We start from the raw sequence: 7,173 nt of genomic DNA, 5'->3' as shown, positions 1-7,173 counted from the left end.
CTAATTGCAAAGGGCACTTCTAGTTAAGCATATGCATGAGTGCTGGGCACACATAAACACACAGTGCACCCACATGTACACACGCCAGCATCTGATCTTTGTTTCATCCATTCTTCCCATAATTTTTACTTTGAAGACTGTTCGAGATTGGCCAGGTAATATTTTCCTACGAGGATATGATATATCTTGGGGGTTTCCAATGATCATTTTTGTTCTTATCACTCAAAGAAGAAATAATTTAGAACATTAAGCTAGAGTCTTCCACAGGGCAATCACAACAAAGCAAACGCCTGTGTTCATGAAGGTTTATAAAAGGGACAAAGGGTGAGAAAATCCATGAAAACGTCTGCCATCATGTTTTTCAACTAGACCAGAAGAACGACTGGGTCTCCAGCCTTTGGCTTCCTGAAGCTTGGCCTTTGGCCGCATTCCTTTTGAAGTGCTTCTTGAGACATGCCAAGTAGCAGCTTCTGCAAAGGACTAGTACTTTGGATGACATTACCATACTTTCCTTCAAAAAAAAAAAAAAAAATTCTTCCTCAAGATCTAAAAATACTCCTCGGCCTTGGAATACAGCCTTGTTTTCATCAACTCCTGTCCACTGGACCAGTTGCTTGACCTGGGACAAACCAAAACCACAAAGAAAAAGCAGCAGTTTTGAGGAAGCTGATTCACATTTGGGTCTCTTTGAAATGTCCAGCTCACAGAAATAGCAGAAATCTTTCCTCCCTCACCCATGAGAATTCCATTGCCACCCTAAATTCATAATTCTTTTTTTCTTTTCTCTTTCAGGATTTGGATTTGCATTTGTTTGTTGGTTTGTTTGTGGGGGCATAATCTTGGCAGGACAAGATGAAAATTATTTTGATCCAGTTTTTATTCTTGCAACTGAGAGAAGGAAAACAGAATTGGGTTAATTGAATACTTTTTCCATTCCTAAAAATTGACTTTGAAAAGCATCATAGTCAAGCAAAATTAAAATTTCTCAAAAAGTGTTGGTAGATTTTATTTTAAAGTAAGTATGAGATAATTTTGGTCCCCAATGATACAGCATTCTAAATTCATAGAAGTGTTGTTTTGGCTAATAGCCCCATATTTAGGGGTTAACTTTTAATTTTTGTAGAGATGGCGGGGGTGGTCTCATTATGTTGCCCAGGCTGGTCTTGAACTCCTGGACTCAAACAGTCCTCCCACCTTGGTCTCCCAGAGTGCTGGGATTACAGATGTCAGTCACCATGCCCAAGCCAAGAGGGTTAAATATTTTATTCAAGTCAAACCCTGGTGCCAAGCATTCAAGGCTTGTGGTTGTCACAAGCTGAGTGGGCTTGGCAGGGCAGGAAAAACAACCCATAACTGTTTCCAGCTTCTACAGGCATCAGCAGGAGGAAGGACATTGGTCACGGAAGTAGGAGAGGGGTTAAGTGCCCTGACTAATAGGATCAAGTATGGTCAAGGGTGGGAGATCATGAGCAGAAGGAGGCCAAAGGAGGAGGCCAAAGTGGCTGTGTGGATATGGGGGATGGAAAACTAATCTGAGAGTGTAGAACCAAGTGAAAGATAAGGAAAGAAGGGGTCTGTGGTCTGAGAAAAGATGAAAAGAAGCTGCTCTGGTCAGCCTCATTTGGAGTTCTGGGCCAGAACATTTCTTCTTAACGAGCGAGGCCTGACAACAGCTTCTGATGCATCTGGCCTCAACTGTCTCCCTACACTTCTTCCTTACACTTATGTTAGACTCCAGTCAGACAAGACTGCTCTCTCCTCCTCAGACCAACTTCAACTTTTCTTCCTCCCACCTCAGTTCTTCCGGTTTCTGTTCTTGCACCTAGAACTTCTTTCTTCCTGGATCTCCATCTGTTAAATCCTACCCATTCCTTCATGGATTATCTCAGATGACACTTCCATGAGGCCTTCCCTGATCCTTCAACAAAATGCGACTTCTTCCTTAAAGAAATCTGCATATACTCTCACAGTCAGTGTGCTAATTTTGAAGAGACCGAGCAAACAGGATAGTAAAGGGTTTGTGGGGAATGCCCTCTCCTTTGGAGATTTACACTTAACATTTTCTACATTCTGGAATAACTATTGGCATATTTATCATTTTATCTTCCCCACAATATTGTAAGAAGCCTGAGTAAGGCTAGCAGTTTATGAATGTACATCCTAACAGTCAACCTAAAGGCGTTAGAGCAATTCTGGAGTGAACAGCACTCAGGGTTAAATATATTAGGCATTAAAAGCGATGGAGAATGGGGCAAGAAATCTTTGAGTTCCGCCCTGATTAGGTAAGCCGTATAATACCCCTCTAGATCATGGTTTCTTAGAGAAGAAAATGAAGAGAATTTATCTGTGCTATCCGTATCTCAGAGCTGTTGAAGGAGGTTCATTTTACAGGCTATAAAATGCCAGGTAAGTAGTGGCATTATCAGAACAATGCTTACTCCTTTGTCATCCAACCAACATGTATTGATGCCTAATATTTGACAGGCATGAGGCCTATAGAGTTCATATACTTACTGATTATGCCTCTTAATTGCCTAATCAAATTAACCTAATAAAAGATGGTAAGCGAATGTTGAAAGGTGCAGAAATGAATGCATTTTTTTCTACATTCACTAGTAAGAAATCATTTTTCTTAACTTTCACTCTTTTGCTGTGCTTTTTCCAAATTTCTAGAATATTCATGTACCTATTTTACTTTTGTGGATAGGAAAACAAACAGATGTTAATTTAGTCTTAAGGGAGTTAGTTTTGCTTCTCCCAAATTTTTCCATGAAGGATCACCACACTCCCTTATTTACATGCAGATTACGTGCTTTGTGCTGGGGGAACTGCTGAAAGCTAGGCCCATCTTCCTCTCTCCTAAGCACTTAATAGAATGCTTTACATACTGCAAGTCTTTGGATTCTTGGATTTTGATATAGCACCCCCTCCAGCCACTTCCTGTGCAGTTCTACCCAAAAGTGCAAACAGATATAAACTTTCCTTTTTTCACTTATTTCAAATTAGGACTAAATAATGTATTCTTTGAAAGCTAAATCTGGAACTAAAAGGAGTAATGCAATGCATGATAAAAATTATATTTGTAATTTATATATAAATGTATTTAAATAAATACTTAAATTTGAATATATGCATATATTTGTATTCAAATTATAAATGGCTCTAAATTATGTCTCTCAGTAACTTCAAATTATGAGCTCTCCTACAGGCCTCTTACTAGCCAAGTTTTTTCTTTATAAAGCAAATTTTCAGAAAGTTCTATGACTAGATATTTGGAAGTATAGCTCTCTATCAATGGGGCTTTATACATGTGGGTTACTGGTGCAAAGGTACGAAGTTTGAAACAGAAAACCAATGCATTCCTAGAAAACAACACCAACACTCATTAACAATGTGGATTGATGGGCCTGGAGTTTAGACTATGGAAAAAAGACAAAAGTGGTCACTGGGAAACTTTCCTCTTGAGTCCCGACTCTTCTAGAGCTTAATCTGCCGTCTCTTGAATTCTTCTTTTAATCCCATCTGTTCCTTTCTTCCAATATTTAGGGGGGATCCTGTTTTGACAAATCATCACTTTTAATTTTTAAAGCAATAATACATGCACCTAGCATAAAATTTTGAAAATACAAAAATGGTATGGTATGAAATGTCAGTCTCCCCTCCACCAAGTTACCTAACATTCAGTTCACCTCTCCAAAGATCACCTGTTAACAAATTTCTTGATCAGTTTTCTATTTCCACCACCAACTCCCTAGCCTGGGCCCTCATTTCTTCATAGCTTTCTTTTTTTTTTGAGACGGAGTTTTGCTCTGTCACCAGGCTGCAGTGCAATGGTGCCATCTCGGCTCACTGCAACCTCCACCCCCCCAGGTTCAAAAGCGATTCTTCTACCTCAGCCTTCCGAATAGCTGGGATTACAGGTGCCAGTGATCACACCCGGCTAATTTTTGTATTTTTAGTAGAGACGGGGTTTCACCACGTTGGCCAGCCTGGTCTCAAACTCCTGACTTCAGGTGATCCACCCGTCTCAGCCTCCCAAAGTGCTGGGATTACAGGCAAGAGCCACCACGCCCAGCATCTTCACACCTTTCTTAATATAATAGCTGACGTGAGTTTGTCTCTCTGTCTGGGCCAAACTGCCTTTTCTCTATCTGATGGAATAATTGAGAAAAATGTCTGAATAGGAGCTGGATTTTGATAAAATCAAACAATAATATGGAAGAGAGGAGGGCATTCCATGGTGGCAGTGGGGAGTTTACCAGAGAGCCTGCCATATAATCGTGCTGTGTAAATGTTTATTGAGTAACTGAAATGATCAAGGGGGCACGTCTAGTTATAGAGATCAGAAAGAAAACTAGTTTCACTTCCGCAGATACTTCAGAATAAGAACTAACAAACTCTGGGGGGCAATAGTAATCACAATTGTTAATATCAGTTGAATGAGTGATGGGTACCAGTCACTGTTTTCACCTTCTAAGCACTTTCGTGTCTTATTCACTCCTCACAAACCCCTATGAGGTTGCACTTCCTTATCCCTTGTATAGAGCAGGAGGCTGAGTCTTGAGAAGGTTTAGTAAATTTCCAAGGACATCGAGCTGGTATGTAGTCAAAAGTTAAATCCAGGTCCCAATTTCAGTTGTTGGGGACAAGAATGATTAGGATAAAGAAACCTGGAACATCTGGGAATTTACAAACTAGAATTCCGGGGCAGTTTCTACATGTCAGCATTACCCTAAGTGTTGATGAGGATCGAGTAGATGCAGAAAATACGGATCCTTTTCTCAAAGGATTTATACACTATATCTTTTAAAGGCCGCCGTCACTTGTTCTGAAAGTGACTTGAGCCATCTATTAGTGCTCTCTTGATTTCTTAGATTGTAATCTTCCTGAAGACCAGATCAGTGGCTGCTACTCTCTCTGAATCTCCTTGTATTGTCTATGCCATGCAAGGAGATTCAGAGAGAGTAGCAGCACTCTTAAATTAGCTCATTCCCAAGCTGTCACCACATCAAAATGTGACACATATTCCCAGGTATGAGCAATGCAAAGTAGAAAGCCCCTGACTTATTGCAGCAATGGTCCACTTTACATAGTGGACATAGTGGAAAAGATGATCCCGAATGACATATTCCTTAAGCCCTCGTTCTCAGAGAACATTTAACAGTCACAGATCATGAGCCGAGTGGCACGGGAACAATTAAGGTGTCTCTCTCAACCACTGGGAACAAGGCTTTGCATTTTCTTGTTTATAATCAAAAACAATGTATTAGACAGCTGCTACCTATAGAAGACAGTATTCACTGAAGGAGTTTACCAACTGAGGAAACAGAATACAGAACCGTGGGTTGGCTTAAAAGTGAAGATCGGGCGGGGCGTGGTAGCTCACGCCAGTAATCCCAGCACTTTGGGAGGCTGAGGCGGGTGGATCACAAGGTCAGGAGATCGAGACCATCCTGGCTAACACAGTGAAACCCTGTCTCTACTAAAAATACAGAAAATTAGCCAGGCATGGTGGCATGTGCCTGTAGTCCCACCTACTTGGGAGGCTGAGGCAGGAGAATTGCTTGAACCCAGGAGGTGGAGGTTGCAGTGAGCCGGGATCATGCCACTGCATTCCAGCCTGGGCGACAGAGTGAGACTCTGTTTCAAAAAAAAAGTGAGGATCATTTCGTAAATAACATAAAATAAGAAATATTTAATAAATCATAAGGAAAATGTCCATCGGCAGCAGAGATGGAACAAGAGAATATTAAACTATTGCTGTGGGCACTAAAAATGGCTGTTTAGTTTGAAAAAACAGCTCCACAGCTCACCTTAAAACAGAACTTCCCAACCAGTGTGTCTTGGTATCAAAAAGGTAACTGATGTGCCATAAAACGTTGATCTCTTCAGTCTCAGAATGGCTGGATGGGCAGGGGGACCACAGCCTTAGGAGGTGGCTCCTAGCGGGGAGAAGGCTGACCAAGGTTTCCTCAGAGTGTTGACTGGGCCGCATTCGAGTTTGACAGCATAACCTATGATCCCCACGGGAGGCAAGCACAATGGTGGTGTCTGCCATGTGCTGGATGGACTTCAGCAGCCAGCTGAGAATGGAATGCTGTCTTCTGCAGTCAAGAGACCCCTGGAATTGCTGGGAGGATTGGTGTTCCAGGATGCCTGGGACAAGGCATGCTGCCCAGAGAGCACCAGCCAGAGTAAAGGTGCCAGAAGGCTAAGTAGGTTGTACTGGAAGAGGTAGCTCACGGTAATAGCTCCAAACCTTAGACTTTGAATAGATCAGGTACTTCTGTGTATTTGCGACTGGGGTGCCCTTTGACCAATCTAGCAACTGATGAGTCCTTTAACCCATGAAGTTTTTGAAGATTAGAGCTTCATTATCCTTTGAAATATTTGATATAAAAGACAGAGTTCAAATGGATTAAAAACTTATTTTCATTATACTAGAATATTCAACATTATATTTTTCAATGAAGGAAAAGAGCTGGTAAATTTTTAAAATACTTCAACAGTTGTAAATTACTTGGTTTTCCATTTTCATCCCTCTTTCTTGGACAAAGATCCCCACTGTGGTAATTATCAAGAACGCAGATACTGTTTGTATCATTTTTGAAAATTTGATCAGGAAATTTGTGTCATATTTCAAGTATAAAGTCAGATACAAGCAAGTTTTATTTGTGGGATATAGCTCACATTTTTCCTTAGGATTTTCAAGAAGATATTATTTGTAAGTTTCTGACATATTCAGTATTTAATATTTTCCTTAATGCTATGCGTATCATAGTTATTATATTACATAAAGGGATGTAAAAAAATTAAAAATATTCTCCCCAAGCCCTTTACAGATACAGATAAATCCCTTCCACATTACTCTAGTGTGCGACACTAATATTGTCATTTTTTTCTCAGTGGGCTATGACATGAAAAAATGTTGAAAAGTACTCTCTAAAAACGCTTCTGCTACTAGAAAATATTCAGCCTTTTTTATTGCAGGCAAGTCAAATGGGTAGGGGGGACAGGAAATGGTGTGCTGGGTAGAGTGAACAGCTTTGGCAAAAGCAAAAAGGTGAGACAGCAAGGAAATTCTGAAACTACAGAAATATTGGAACAACAGAGAGGACTTTTCTGTCTTTAAGTTTTTGAAGACACATCGCTTAATTTTGCAGGGCTGGAAAG

Source organism: Macaca mulatta, chromosome 16, assembly GCF_049350105.2.
Source record: "Macaca mulatta isolate MMU2019108-1 chromosome 16, T2T-MMU8v2.0, whole genome shotgun sequence".
NCBI lineage: Eukaryota > Metazoa > Chordata > Mammalia > Primates > Cercopithecidae > Macaca > Macaca mulatta.
The sequence above is the reverse complement of the archived record's forward strand: the minus strand, read 5'-3'. Positions refer to the sequence as shown.